At 45.9% G+C, this 16,216-nt stretch overlaps 1 long non-coding RNA gene across 1 annotated transcript in view; it reads right to left on the bottom strand.

Moving 5' to 3' along the window:
• Positions 1 to 4,754, bottom strand: part of LOC146035452 (uncharacterized) — a 48,915-nt gene extending 44,161 nt beyond the window's left edge. The window contains exon 1 of the long non-coding RNA XR_014460651.1: positions 4,351 to 4,754. This is a non-coding gene — a long non-coding RNA (uncharacterized LOC146035452). The remainder of the gene's footprint in view (positions 1 to 4,350) is intronic.
• Between the last annotated feature and the right edge of the window lie 11,462 nt (positions 4,755 to 16,216).

Here is a 16,216-nt window from a genome sequence, read left to right as displayed (position 1 = left end):
TGGGGCTTCATAGCACATTCCTGACAGGGGCCCCAATACATTGCTATGCGCAGGGGTCTACACTGCTGTTGACGCCCATGTATGTATGTATGTATGTATGTATGTATGTATGTATGTATGTGTATGTATGTATATATATATATATATATATATATATTTTATTATTATTAATATTATTTATATACATTTGGTCTATCTATAATACTTTAACTGACCCGGCATATACTGGATCACCTAAGTGTCCATCTCCGTTCTTTGCTCCGCCCCTCTGGAAACCCCCTTCTGAAAATCCTGCGTTTGCCACTGCATCTGTACATTGTTTTGCAGCAGGAACGTGACTGAAGCACATGGCATTAATTCTCCCTCTAACCCTGTTTGTGCCCGTTGTATACCACATCATCTTGCTCCTAAAAATCTCACTGTAATGAGGAAACGTGGAGTTTGCAGATCTGAGCTAGCTTACAGTAGGGGGTGGTGCATATTCTGAAATATTAATAAGACCAGCATGTATTCGCATAAGTAATGAAAATTAGAGCTAAGTTTACAATATAATATAATTTGGCTCCCTGCCGAAGCACCAGGCACTCAGCAGGGGATAACACTTATTTCCTTTCCATGAAACTACAAGAATTGCAGTTTTGTTTAAGAACAATAAGATTAATTGCCTCGTCACACCTACTTGTTCTTATTATAGCAGCGAGTGACACGTTTCAGTAATATCATGCAATCGTTGGATATTTATTTCTACTAACAGGGCGTACAGACAATGAAATTACTATGATTGGCTAAAGGATTGGGTACTTGTTTCCTAGCACGGCGCCTGCGATTTTGATTGTATCCATCGGGTCCAAAAAAATCGTGTTGATCGCATCGCATGTAACCAAATCGCATCTGATGCGATCGATGCGATTTTTACATCGGAACCAATGTAAAATGGTCCCTGAGACCCGATTTTACATTGGGGCCAATGTTAAATGCCCCCCAGACCCCAATTTTCATTGTATACCCACCCTGATGGGTCAAATGCCCCCCCATTGTTAACGCCACCCCACGATGAACGCCAACCCGAAGCGTGGCGAGCCCACGAGGGGTGGCGGTACGCGTCCTCCGACCTTTCCATACCCCCACTATCCACGTCGGTGTGGAGTTGATTTTATATAGTGTGGTGAGTGCAGCGAGCCCCGCGAGGGGACGTGCATTACTTAACAGGTATTACGCGTCCGCTCGCCACGCTTCGGGCTCGGTGGCTCGCTGCGCTCGCCACACTATATAAAATCAACTCCACGCCGACGTGGATAGTGGGGATATGAAAAGGTCGGAGGACGCGTACCGCCGCCGCTCGCCACGCTTCGGGTTGCCGTTCATCGTGGGGTGGCGTTAACAATGGGGGGGGGGCATTTCACATGTAAAATACCCATAAGGGTGGGTATACAATGAAAAATCGGGTCCATTGGCCCATTTAACATTGTTCCCTATGTAAATTCGCATCCATCGCATCGGTCGCATTAACTTAAGGCATGCGATGGACGCGATTTTCTAATTGTCGGGAAAAGGCTAATAATAGCCCTGAAATCGCGTCGGTCGCGTCCATCGCATACCTTAAGTTAAGGTATGCGATCACCTGCGACGGGCGCCGTGCTAGGAAACAAGTACCAAGGATTGTTACTAGTGGTATTTGCAGAACAGGGGCTAAACATTGGCTTAATGGGGAAACTTAAGCATTAAACACTATTATACTGTAATAAAACATTTTCAATATATATAAATAATGTATTTTGAATATATTCTAAAATTAAGTAGAATAACAGGTTCTTTTAGGCGATTCCTTCATTTAGTTTAATGTTTGTTTCAGTGATGTTCTTCTTGTATATTTAATGTACTCCTGTTGTTTTATACCCAGCCGGGGTCTGTTGCTTTGTGCTGCCTTTGCGAGAACAAGGCTGCAGCTTGAACACAAGAAAAATAGGGATCATTTATACCCATCAAAAGTGGCGTTGACTATTCAATCGCAGCCGTTTTCGGCAAGAAAATGACCAGGATTCGCATTTGCAGTTCCTGCTCTTTCAAAGGAATATGGTCATTGGGTCACCACCAAGTAGGTCTACACCACTAGGTCGACATGATTTTAGGTCGACATGCAGTAAGGTCAACAAGACTTTAGGCCGACATGGGTTAGGTTGACAGGGTCATTAGGTCAGAGTTGCCTACCTGACCCTCTCCTTTGAGGTGCGTACACATGGGGCAATATATCGCCGGGCGATATATTGCTGGGTGATATATCACCCAGCGATATATCGCTCAATGCCCCCTTTTCATCGGCGACCAGAGATGGTCGCTGATGAAAAGAAACCTCTGCCGGCATTGCCGCAGAGGTAATGACCTGGTCGCAGGAGCAGGCAGCAGTGATCACTGATCTAGTCCCGCTCCGAGCATATCTAATGAGTGGGGACCCAGCACAGTGTATATTTAATGAGCGGGTCCCCCTAGGCCAGTGGAATCACTATGCTGATAGCTGAGGATCCCCTTTTTCCAGGGATACCAGAATTTTGAAAATCGGCCCTGGGTAACTGGAGATATCCAACTTCAAAGCAGCAGTCCACATCCAACCTTTTAATTGCAATACCCAGTCATATTTCTCAGGTTCTCTCTGACTCAGTTTTTCTGAGAGTATATGCCAAAAGCTGGGACTCTCCCCTTTCTGGGGACACTAGCGTCTTGTCTCTATCATGCCCACAACCAGAGATATCAGCCTTCCAGCAGCCGGTCCCTGCTCCAGCTCCAAATGTCTGGTGTACAGTTTTATATTTTTGTCAATGGATTGCTCTGGCTCCTGATCTCTGATCCCCAAGTTCCCAGCACCTCCTGAAAGTTGGGTTATACTATTGAAGGCTAAGAAATCTATTTCCAGATAATGGCGATATCTGCAGTCAAACAAGCTGCCCTTCCACCGGAAAATGACGAATATTAAGCCCACTCCATTATCCAACCCTCCCCTGCGTATAAAACACCCCCTACCTCCCTGGAAGTCATTTACAAGGGACCCTTCATTCAGCTCAGTGCCCCCTTCCACACGTTACTGTTCTCCCTCCCACCACCTGTGCAGTAAAGGAGTAATTAGCAGAAGTTACTGCTCCAGGTCCTACATGTTGAAGATAGAGCACCCCCTGCCACCTGTGGGACATCAAAGCTGCTGCTGATAGCACCCCCCACCCCTAATAGGGGAGAATGGGTAAGGGCCCCAGTGCATTACTTTACCCAGGGGCCCACACTGCTGTTAAGACGGCCCTGGGCGAGGGGTATACTCCTCACTGCCGCCGGCCGCATCTGCACCTGCACCTACTAAGTAATGATTGTAGTGTGATGGGGAGGTGATGATGCTGCCTCTCTCACCCAGTAGCTGATATAGCTGGGCTTTCCCCATCCTGCCGTCCTATTGGCTGGTGGGCTGTAAATTAGGTGGTTTGCCACAGTGATTGCTCACAGACAGTGTGGGGTGGGCTGTGTCTGCAGCACGGTGGGTGTGTGCCCGGTTTCAGGATTAATTCACCTGATGAGCGGGAGCAGCCACAGCCTGGAGCTCCCTTGTGTGTGCACTGTCCGGCTGCTGGTGTGTCCGGCTGCACATACAGTGTGTTTGTATGTGTGATATACTATGTATGTATTTCGGGTGAGCTGTGTGTGATGTGAAATGTACATGTGTGTTTGTGGTGTGCTATCTATATGTGTGCAATGCATACCCCCATGCATTAACATTTATTATTGTTTTTTTTTATTGTTATTATTATTATTGGCGGGGGGGGTATTTGCAGTCTTACAATGGGAGGAGTCATGAATGATAAGGGGAGGAGTCAAGACTGGAGGGGGAGGGTCAAGTTTAAACAGTAAACCGCCCCCCCCCCTAGAAGAGAAGTCTAGATCCGTCACTGACATGTGCACGGGGCAGGGACCCGCTCATTCAATATGCACTGCACTGAGTCCCCGCTCATTAGATATGTACAGGGCGGGATCAGCTCAGCGCTCACTGCTGCCTCGGTCGTCAGCCAGTTCAGCCAATGGCACCCACCACAGACCCTGCTGGCAGCGCTCCCCGAAGCCACCGCAGGGGCTGCCACGTATGTAGCTACGCCACTGCTGGAGAGCATGGAACCGGGAGAACTCTACAAATCTTGAAAGTCTTCCAGACATTCTGGTAGAGTTGGCAAGTATAATATTCAAGATCTATTACCAAATAGGTCAAATATGGTACTGAGGTGCCCTCCAACACGGCTACACTCTAATTGCATATCAATTTATCCCAACCCCTGCATTCGTGCATATCAATTTATCAGCTTTACACAATTGTTTTTGCACCTGCTCACTTTGGTTGCCACCTAGCCAGGATTTCTGCAGCCAGTCCAGAAATTAGCAATGCTATCCAGGCAGTGTCCAGGAGTGTTCCAGTGTTCACGGCAGGGAATGACACCAGTGATGTCACTGTCACCAGTGATGTCACTGCCATGCCAGCCCTTTCTGTTACCCCATCTCTGGTCCGTCCCGAAGCCATCTCTTAAGTAATCCTTCCAATACATTATACCACATTTTTTTAATGCCACCAGTTTACATTACATTATATTGCTCCCAAATCAAATCATGTCACAGTGTGCTCATACACATTATGCCACAACACCTTATGTCATACACAAATCAAGAAAACAACAGGGAGGGCGTGTCATCAAAGTCAAAAAGAGGCCCTGATACTCTTCTTTAATTAAACTTCATGCTGTCTGGTTTGCCAGTCTCCGCACTGGAGCATAACCCGGAAAATTCTCGGGAGTGCCACAGTCATTGGCCAAATTAGATTTTGACTTTAAAATTGTTGGCTGTTCATCCCAATGTTCTTATGAGACCAACGTAGTTATCACCAGATTATTTCTTGAATTTAGCACACAGCACTGGGCCAGTTGATTGGAGGCACAATTACTGTGGATGTTTGGATGATGGCAGCATATAAGAGCAGCAGTGAAAAGACGCTCTGTGCATGTCCATAGCATCTATTCACAGAGACAGAGGGGCTGGGGGCGTGGCCAGCTCTCAGAGCGCTGTCCATGCCCCCAACAGTGATGAAAATGGACTGGATGGAGGCAATGGGCATGGCTTTTAGCGATCCTGTCATCCCCTTGAAGCTACAACCGCTTCACGGGAAGCCACGCCCCTTTTCTGGAGCGCACAGCTCCACACCCCTTTTCTGGAGCGCACAAGGGTCCCGATCAGCAATACTCAGTTTTCCCTCCCACCCTCCCTCCTGATTGTTGTGTTGATACCTTGGGTGTTTTGTGATTGGTTGGCTAAAGTAGGTGGGAAAGAACGGCGGTAACCTGTTTTTAGGATGGATATCAATTGGAGTATGTTTTAAGTCATAGAGGTGAGCTAGACCCCCTTACCGAGGTCAAAGTCATCGCCCTACTGGATGTGTAGGCAGAAGGTAGAGTGGATACTTGTGTGATTTTTGTTTGTTTGGGTTTGGTTCTATTGCTGTTATTTTTATGGATTTTGGGCTGCTCCATAGACGTTCTTTCTCTGCCACCGTACTTTCATTTTATTTACAGAATCTAAATTTTATTTTGCCTATTCCAATAAATAGCCAGTGGCGGATTCAGGGGGGGGGGGGGGCACCTGGGCACATGCCCCCCCTGTCATTTCATTTTGTAGCTGAGGACCAGGGCTTTCCAACGAGCCCAGCCCCGTGTCTCTAGCCCCTCGGGAACCAAAGATATCGCCTGGCAAAGCTGTAACGTTTTTTCCCCATAGGATAATATGGGACCCGGCAATTCCGACCCCCACCTAGTTCCGACGGCTGCCAGTTCCCTCTCTGGCATCACAGAAGCTTGTGGTTGATCTCATTCAATTCCAAATCGCTGGGCCTTCAATATGATACCAGGCTGGTCCATATTGGTCAATCGGTTCCAGAGATAATTTTTTAATTTTTGAAATGTAATTTCATGGCTGTTCATGTTCTTTGATGGCAGATTACTCTGGAACCAAACGTTTCAGTTTCACTGGACCAAAATCATTCAAAGCCCACTCAAATCAATATGATACTTGTCTCATGTAAATGGGTCAGTTGGTTCCGAAGATATAGCTGGTTAAATGAGATAACTGGTTAAAGAGGGGGAGGGGTGGTTTTCTCTCCCCCTCACACCAGAAAATGCAGGGACTAGGCTGGTGTAAAGGGGGCCAACCTGGGAATGCATTTTCTGGTGTGAAAGGGGTATTATTTCAAATAGCCGGGACCTGCAGTGCTCTGAATACAGCCAGGCTCTGCCACTATCAGTGGCTATCACTTCTGCCTGGCGGCGGCTGTCTCCCATTTACCGCGAGCATGTATTCTCCCTTGGCAATGAGCATGTAATCCCACATGGCAACGAGCATGGAACCTCTGGTAATGAGCATGTAACCCTTGGCAATGAGCATGTAGATAAGCAGCACTTATGTAGCATCATTTTTAATAGGCATTATGGTGTTTGACATAATACATAATGGACATAATGGCATGTAACTTAACCTGTAATAAACATTATGGTGTAAGTGTTTAATGCGCGCCTTTGGTGGACAATGTCCCTGTTTATGAAGCGTATTGGGAATTTTGGCTTAATCTGTGTGGCATTATGTGAATTCTGGCTCAATGCGTGTGGCATTATGGGAATTTTGGCTCAATCCTAGTGGCATTATGTGAATTTTGGCTCAACCCGTGTGGCATTTTTTGAATTTGGCTCAATCTGTGTGGCATTATGTGAATTTTGGCTCAATCCGTGTGGCATTATGTGAATTTTGGCTCAATCCATTTGGCATTATGTGAACTTTGGCACAATCCATGTGTTATTATGTGAATTTTGGCTCATTCCGTGTGGCATTATGTGAATTTTGGCTCAATCCATGTGGCATTATGTGAATTTTGGCTCGTTCCATTTGGCATCATGTGTAGGGGCAAGTATAGTGGGGTCTAGTATTTTGTTGCATAATGTGTAGAAGTTGTATAAGGTGTTGTACACTACACTCAAGGACATGCCCCTTGTTGAGTGGCCACACCCCCTTTTCCGGAGCGCGCCTTCGGCGCGTGCACAACTGCAACCTTCAATTTTGTCGCCATGGGGAGCCTGCGTACTTTAAATGCCAGGGCCTATTTTTAATCCCATTCCCACCCTCTCTCTGCCGCTCTCTTAGCATGTACACTGACATTACTAACACTGGCCCTCCCCCACCTAAACCTTCTTTTATCATGGTGCCCCCCCTCTCATTTTATCCTGGATCTGCCCCTGTAAATAGCTGACAATACAGTAATGACATGGTGATGTGAATTTAAGGCATAGCTTTATTATTATTATTATTTGCAGGGTAATAAATGCTAATGGTACTCTGGTTATTCTTGTCAGTCCCTTTGCAAGTACACGGTACATTTTACATCACAATGATATGTGTACAGAAGGAATTGTACATCCAGAATTTCTGTTACAGGGTCTCAGTGTCCTCAGTGAACAGACCATGATTCATGGTTGTGCTTGATATTCATACTCAAAATAGCATACACATGAATCAGCATTTAAAAAAAAAAAAAGCAAAAGAAAAGACGAGCCTTAAAAGCAAGTCAAATATATACCCTTGACCGTAAATGACAATATGTCCATATGTAGACATTTTGTATGAATCATTCTAGAAGCATAGGAAACTCATTTATGGGCCTTCATTATACTCACATTCCATGCACGGAGAAAAGTGTGTATATTTGCACATATGCTGAGCTGGATCATGTATCTACGGGATGGCACACACTTGCACCAGCACAATCCAGAGGCTTATGAGCAGATTGTAGGCCAGAGAGTGAGACACATCGGGAGGTCCACACGCATGCTGAAGGCGAGCTGACAGTTTTGGGGGCGTGACCTAGGTAAAGGGGGCATGGGCTATACTTGCAATGCTCCCGCGAGGCCACGCCCCATTTTTTGCTGCTGTGGGGCATGAATAGATGCTGTGCGTACAGCATCTATTCATGGGCAACAGGGGGGACTCCCAACTGCCCACCTCCCCACCGCGGGACACTGCCGGCCCCGGACCGAAGCGGAAACATCCCCAAAAACTGGGACGTTCCTGCGGTAACCGGGACAGTTGGTAGGTATGTTGCTATATAGTGTGTTAGGCCCCGTCCCGATGTTTTGTGGACTGCACATGCTCTATTATGCGCATGCGCAGCTCCCCATTGCTAATGGTTTAGGCAACTTGCAAAGTCACTGAGCCATTAGCAAACATCGGGACGGGGACGGACGGCGACATTTTATGGGCATCCCAATGTTTTCGTTACACATCCCCTCTCATGTTACTGAGGGGAATCAGCGGTGGCAGGGGGCGGCTGTTTGGACAGGCAGCAGACGGCATCCCAGGTGCTCGGTAAGCTGTGATGTAACCTGTACACTACATTGATCCCAACTTCCATGTACAGTGAAGAGGGACACGCCTGAAATAAGGAGGTGTGGCCTATAATTGCATCATCCCGTGAGACCACACCCCCATTTTGACACTGTGGGGGCATGGCCAAAAACTCTGTGAGCCTCTAGCCATGCCCCAGCCCCTCTGCAACTGACAGGGGGAATTGCCAACTCCCCCCCCCCCCATCCCCCGCTGGATACTGCTGGCCTCGGGTGGGACCATCCCGAAAACTGCAACGTTCCCTCATAAAGCGGGACAGTTGGGAGGTATGGGACTGTAATCCCTGAGTAAAGCTCTTGTGAAATTTTAGTGCTTAAAAATTACAACCAGAACAGGGCAAGGCCGCCCCAAACATCATTCCCTCCTCGCAATGCACCCACAATATCCTGTGAATGCATTGCTAAAGTGCGTGCGCTGCACATTACCGGCTGCTGTTTGTCTGGCGCATGTGCAGTACAGACCTATGTACTGTGCATGAGCATGCCCCTGGTTCTATGGGCTGCCTTGGCTGCAGCCCATAGAAGCAACAGAGGCAGCCCCAGAAGGAGGGAACACCTCCCAATGGGACTGCCTTGGGTGACTGGGAGGTGGTACTTCCAATAGGAAGTCAATGCCAATCACAGAGAAGCTAGTGCAGTCTCACAGACTGCATCTGGCTTCACTTGGGGTTCAGTGTAGGGATGGCCATTGTGTAGTCGCCACAACCAGCCATCAATAGAAATAAACTATGTGATGGATAACCATCAATAATTTTAGCTATCGATGGTCATCCATTGTCTCGGTCAATGAGAACATGGGGGCAGGGCTTTAGGGTTGTCAGGGGTGGAGCTATGCTCCATGTCCCGGCACCTTGGAGAAAAAAACCCATTGGTGCTGCTGTGCCATCGATGGAGGGAAACCATCTGGTTCTCCCCTATCGATGGCAAAAGTATTTTACATTGGCCATAAACCATCGATGATTTTGAATCATTGATGGTCAATGGCCATCCCTACTTCAGTGTGAGATTTTACCTGGGAGGGCTACAGTCCAGCAGTCGATAGGTAAAACCGCCACTGCCTATTCTGAGAACAGAGACACGTTCAATTCTGCATCAGCCTCACAGGCAGCAATATAATTATAGAGCACTGCACAAGATTGAAGGGAAGCAGGTCAATCTGTGCGTATTACAGCAGCTTACTGCCTGGCACGAGTCACTGGGCCGCACGTACCTCAGTGTAATCCTGTGTCACAGTGAACATTCTGTTTTACACAATGCATTATTAGGTGATGACAGAGGAATGTAGGACTACTTATTTTTATTATACATTACATATCAGAATTGAATATGATTGTTTTCAAGGCCAAACTGTAGCACTTGTGTGTGTAATGTAAACTTGTCTGTAACCCGCGTGTAACACATCAGCTTAAGGCCACATTGATCAATCAATATTTGCTTTTTCAGGGGTTAGCCGGAAATATTAAGTATCACCCAGTATCACCCAGCCGCATCCCCCATAGGTTTCTATGGGGGGTGCGAAGCTGCCCGATCCCTGGGCTATCGCCATTCTTAGATAGCGGTAGCCCATTGTAGTCTATGGGCTACAGATCGCACTGCCACCGGGGCAGTGTGGTCAGCAGGGTCATTGGGGTAAGCGCTAACCACGCATGCAGCTTCCGGCTCAGCACATCGCAGGGACAGCCTGTGCCTGGGGAATAGTACATTCAGGGGATAGGATCGCTTTTACAAGGCGAGCCTGGGTGGTAATATTCCGCCCAGATCGCATTGCAAATGCGATCCTTCAAAAATGGGCCCTAGTCCTCTCCCTGAGGTACACCACACAAGCATTGTAAGGGCAATTCTGATTTGGAGGTAAAGCAAACAAAGCAAATACAGTAACTGGGTGCAGTGGTGCTTTAACAGATTTACTTATTTATTTATTTATTTACAGTTTCTTACATAGCGCAGCAGATTCCGTTGCACTTTACAATTGTAAACAGAGATAAAACAAACTGGGTAACAACAGACAGACTTGGAGGTAGGAGGGCCCTGCTGCAAGCATACAATCTATAGGGACATAGGAGGGAAACACAAGGACAGGCACCAGTAATAGCATAGCTTGTGGGTCCAGAAGAGAAGCTATATAATACATAAGTGCCTCAGCGTGTAGAACTTAAATATGATAGGCTTGTCTGAAGAGGTGAGTTTTCAGGGAACGCTTGAAAGTTTAGAGGCTAGTGGAGAGTCTTATTGTGCGTGGAAGGGCATTCCATAGGGTGAGAGCAGCCCGATGAAAGTCCAGTAATAGTGAATGGGAGCTGGTGATCCGTGCAGAAGAGAGACGCAGATCTTGTGCAGAGCGGATTGGTCGAGATGGGAGATATTTTGAGATAAGTAAAGAGATATAAGCTGGTGCAGTATGGTTAATAGCTCTATATGCGAGTAGAAGGGTTTTATATTGAATACGGTAATACAAAGGTAACCAATGGAGGGACTGGCAGAGCGGATCAGCAGACGATGAGCGCCTTGCAAGGAAGATCAGCCTAGCAGCAGCATTTAGAATGGATTGCAGTGGTGAGAGTCTGTTCTTGGGAAGACCAGTTAGGAGACTATTGCAATAATCAATGCGGGATATAATGAGTGCATGGATAAGAGATTTAGTAGTGTCTTTTGTAATATAGTGTCGTATTTTGGATATGTTTTTTAGATGCATGTAACATGATTTGGAGACAGATTGAGTGTGGGGAACAAAGGACAGGTCAGAGTAGAGGGTGACCCCTAGGCAACGAGCTTGTGGGGTAGGGTAGATTGTCGAGTTGTCAACAGTGATGGTATCAGGATGGTAACTGTTCTTCGCTGGTGGGAATATAAGTAATTCCGTTTTTGGGAATATTGAGTTTGAGGTGGCGAGAAGACATCCAAGATGAGATGGCAGAGAGACATTCAGAGACTCGGCCCAAAACCCCTGGTGACAACTCTTGGGTTGATAGATAGTTTTGAGTATCATCCGCATATAAATGATACTGAAATCCAAAAGAGCTGATGAGTTTGCCAAGAAATGAGATATAGATTGAGAAAAGCAGAGGATCTAAAGCTGGGCATACATCAAGGCGATTTGGTCCGATTTCGGCCGATTGTGACCAATCGGCCCGTTAAATCGGACCAAATCGCATCTCCCTGACATGTAGTCGGGTCCGATGCGCGGTCCCGTGCGCATCGGACCCGACTAGGTGGTCGGACCGGCTGGCCTTCCGACCACCCATTCTGGGACGGGCGCTAAGCAGGGACCCATGCGATCCATCACAACGGATCGCATGTGTCCCTGCCGCCGGAAGGTCATGGTGGCTTGCAGTCCATCGGGTGTCCATACACTGCTGCGAGACGTCGCAGGCAGTGTATGGGCACCTTAATGCCCCTTTCCTACTGCAGCTAAAAAACGGTAAATTGACGATTTTCAGCGCAATTTACCGTTTTAAGGCTGCAGTGGGAAAGTGCCAGAATTGAAATACCGTTTAAAGCGAAATGGTATTTCAACCCATTTTTAAAGCAGAGTCCTACACGTTAAAATAACGTTTAAGAGGCAGTGGGAATGCCTCTTAAACGTTATTTAGCCTCCAGGCAGTCCCAGTGCCTGATGAGACCTAGTAGTTCTCACTTTGTGCATGTGTAATGAGTGCACGTGCATAATAAATAGCCGCTCATTACATATGCGCATATGTAATGAGTGGCTCATTATTATGCACGTGCACTCATTACATATGCGCAAAGTGAGAACTACTAGTTCTCATCAGGCACTGGGACTGCCTGTACCCTGCATGGACCCCCGCTGCCTCCCCACTGCCCTGCATCTCCGTGCAGGTAAGTACAAGGGGAGGGGAAGTGGGGGCACAGGGCAGGTAGGGGGGTTAGGCACTCTTTACACTTGGGGGGGGGGATTAGGCACTCTTTACACTTGGGGGGATTAGGCACTCTTTACACTTGGGGGGGAGGGATTAGGCACTCTTTACACTGGGGGGGGGGGGGTTAGGCACTCTACATTTTACACGGTTCACTGCAATGGGAATGGTACTTAAATGGTATTTAAAACGGTAATCTGCTGCAGTGGGAATGCTAATACCGTTTTAAATACCATTTAAGATTACCAGTACTTTAAACTGGTCTGCAGTGGGAAAGCAGCATAAGACTGAGCCTTGCAGAACTCCGACTGACAGAGGTAATGAAGAGGAAGTAGAGTCAGAGAAGCGAACACTGAAAGAGCGATGAGATAGGTAAGATGTGAACCTGGAAAGGGCTGTATCATTAAGACCTAGGGAGTGCAGTGTTTGTATGAGAAGCGTATGATCAACAGTGTCAAATGCAGCAGATGAGGGGGCCCAAATTTTGGATGGGCCCCCTCTGGCAGTCTACTACCGTAGAATTTGGCATTATGCCAGAGTCTGCTGTGCATGGGCATGTCTCCGGAAACATGGCACCTGCCATGTCCTGGAGACTAAAATCAGTACTGCACATGCTGGTGAGGTATTAAAACATGGGTGCAATGTATGAGGAGTGGGACCCCCTGGGATCAGGGACTCGTGTACACCACACACATTGCACACATTACAGGAACGCCTAAGGTGCAAGGTCATAACTCATGGTGGCATGGCCTCGTGACTCACCCCTATGCCTCATTATGAGGGGCAGTCAAGCAGGTGGAGAGTCTAGATCAGTGCACAACGTCCAACTAGAGTGCTGGGAGGTTAAAGTGCTCTGCCAACCAGTCTCTCTGTGTGGGCATACCAGCCCATTGGGCCATTGACCATTCCGGCATTTAGTAGAAGTGCCAGAAGCACAGGTATCTCTCTCTGCACAAGTTACATCTGCCCCACCTGCAGTGCAGCATGGTTTTGTCAATCTGCATAATTTGCAGTATTGCTAACAGGTGTGAATAATTTCCAATATCCCAGGTAGGTGTCGTTGCTGTAGGAACTGCCTATTAAAGGTAAGTGAATTCTTCCTTTTGCCTTTTGTTGCACAGTATATCATGACTCAGTATTGCTATATGTCCCTAGAAAAAGTTTACAATATTGCAATAAAGGAATATATTACAATACAATTCCATTATGTAAGGGGATTGAGAAACTTTGGACAGTTTTAACAAAATAATATTGAGGCTGTGATTGGTACATTTCCTGACCATTGTCTCCTGTAAAACAATGGATTTCACAATAGTTACTATAATACTATAACAATTACAATAGAATTATTTGCCATCTGTGTTGCACAGAAGATTATTATTAATAGCTTAGATATTCAATCCCAGGATATTTGGCGGCATTATAAACTGTACATTAATTGTCATAGGCCTAGCTATAGACTAGGACATGGAGAAATAGTATTAACGTATTTGTTTATTGTAACATGTAACTATCATTTCATTAACACCATACAGCGAGACAAGAAGGAGGAGACAGCACTGTGGTGAGAGGAATCTCAGACTATGTGCTCGGCTTGTCCAGAGGGACAGCACTGGAAGCCGGAATGTTGGAGAAAGTACTGTAGTCAGAGCAAGGGTGTAACTACCATAGGTACAAGGGGTGCAGCTGCTATGGGGCCGAGTTGAAGAGGGGCCATCTTTGCAGTCTAATTAATATGTGATATATACATTTATTACCATCATTACCATCAGTTGCTAAATTGGGGGCCCTTACAAACTTTTGCTATGGGGCCTACGAATATCTAGTTACACCCCTGATTCAGAGAGTTAGGGGACAGCTGGGTGAGACCTGGAAAGAAAGACTTACCAAGAGGAGACTCGGAACGGACTTCTAGCAATTCTCTTTTAAAGGTAATTTATTGATGGAACTAAGGTTAATTGCGGATGTGCACAAATGAGAGGAGCAACACTTGAATTGTTCCGTTAGGTGCTATCAACTGCCTGGCATTGCATCAAACGCTTGAATTCCCTCTCATATCACCTTATTTAGACCTGTGAGAGAGTTAGATTTGAGGGGAGTTATTTTGTTTCTGTGCAGGGTAAAATATTTGCTGCTTTATTTTTACACTGCAATTTAGAATTCAACTTTAATGCACCCCACCAATCTAACTCTCTCTGCACATGTTAGTGCAGCACTGTTTTGTCCATCTGCAAAAATTGCAGCTTTGCTAACAGGTCTGAATCATGGCCATAAAGGCACGGAGCAGTATTAGCTTTTTATCATATGTGTATAGCTACATATGATAAAGTCCCAGAGACTGTAGGCTCCCTCCAGCAAGACCCTATCTAGCCTCTGCCTCCTTCCTTCACCTGCTCTGAGCTTATTTGGTTTTTATGTACAATTATTGTATTTTATGTCACTTGTAACTCGGAATATCCAGCGCTGCAGAGATTTGTGTCACCTTACAAATAATATATGATGATGATAAAGGCAGTTTTCCAATGCAGTAAATGGATCCACAACACAGAAAGCTATTAATGACCATTGCAAAACTCACACAGGAATGTGGACTGAAGCTGATGCTATGCTATAAGGCAGATTAGTGAAACCACAGAAAGGCAAAAAAATCACAAAGGAGTGATACATAAAAATGAAAAGGATAATGTGAACCCTGTGTAAATAATATGTTTGGAGGTTGCAGAAAAATTCTGTGGTTTATGGCTCGTTGTGATTTTCCCCAGCACTAATGGGAAGGTTTATACTCTCGTGACCGGAACTCATTTCACAGATTTGTGCCTTTAACCAAACATCATATTAAGTGACCGCGTGTATCCAAGTGATTCTCATACTTCTTCCTAGGACAGATAATGTGTATGTATGTACAGTATACAGTATATATATATATATATATATATATATATATATATATATATATATATGGCTAACTACTCCTCACCTCAATGAGATGAAGTAGTGCCACTGACCACTAGAGGCCACTCAACGGACCAAATGACTCCTTTGTGTGCTAAAAGATGACATATCAGAAAGTGAAAGCAATTTTTGCAGGGACACTGATCTGTTTGAAACTTGCTGTACATGGATAGAGGGAGCTGTGAAGACAGAGATTGGAGGTAGGAGCAGATAGGGACCGGGGGTGGGGTGGAGAATTTGTGGGCTAAAAACTGTCACAGCTCAAAGTACACTGCAGAGGCCATCCTTTTGATTGGCCTTTAACCCTTTGAGAGCCAATTGAATTTGTCAAAATAGGTGTGAAAATTGCCAAGCAACATTTTGATTTATTATAATGACCTGTAATGTTTACCTTATATGGCAAATATGATCTTTTTTTTTACACATAATTTTTCATTTGAATTTATATAACAAATGTGAGCATCGGTAAACATAGAAACATAGAAACATAGAATTTGACGGCAGATAGGAACCACTTGGCCATCTAGTCTGCCCCTTTTTTTAAACATGTTACCTCAAACCATATTTGATCCTTATTTTTTTGTAAGGAAATCAATATGCTTATCCCTTCTCTGCTCTAAAGTATACATATTAAGATCTTTTAGTCTTTCCTGGTCGGTTTTGTGATGTAGGAAAGAGATATCTGTGGATAGGGAGACAGGAAAGGCACCTGAGAGTGCGTTCATTTTTAGATATAGTCTGATGGCTAAAGTTGCCCATACACTTGTCCGATTTGGGCCGATTTTGCCGATCTAAACGGATGAGGTAGAGAAATCAGCCCATATTGGATGTGTGTGACACCGCCTCCGACCCGATGCGCGGTCCCGTGGGGTGGGGGGGGGGTGTAGGACAGGCTGCACATTAAATGTATTGAATCTGACCCATTCGTGGCAC

Source organism: Crinia signifera, chromosome 9 (assembly GCF_055691185.1).
Source record: "Crinia signifera chromosome 9, ASM5569118v1, whole genome shotgun sequence".
In the NCBI taxonomy this organism is placed as follows: Eukaryota; Metazoa; Chordata; class Amphibia; order Anura; family Myobatrachidae; genus Crinia; species Crinia signifera.
Note: the sequence above shows the minus strand (reverse complement) of the source record. Positions and strands in the feature narration are given on the sequence as shown.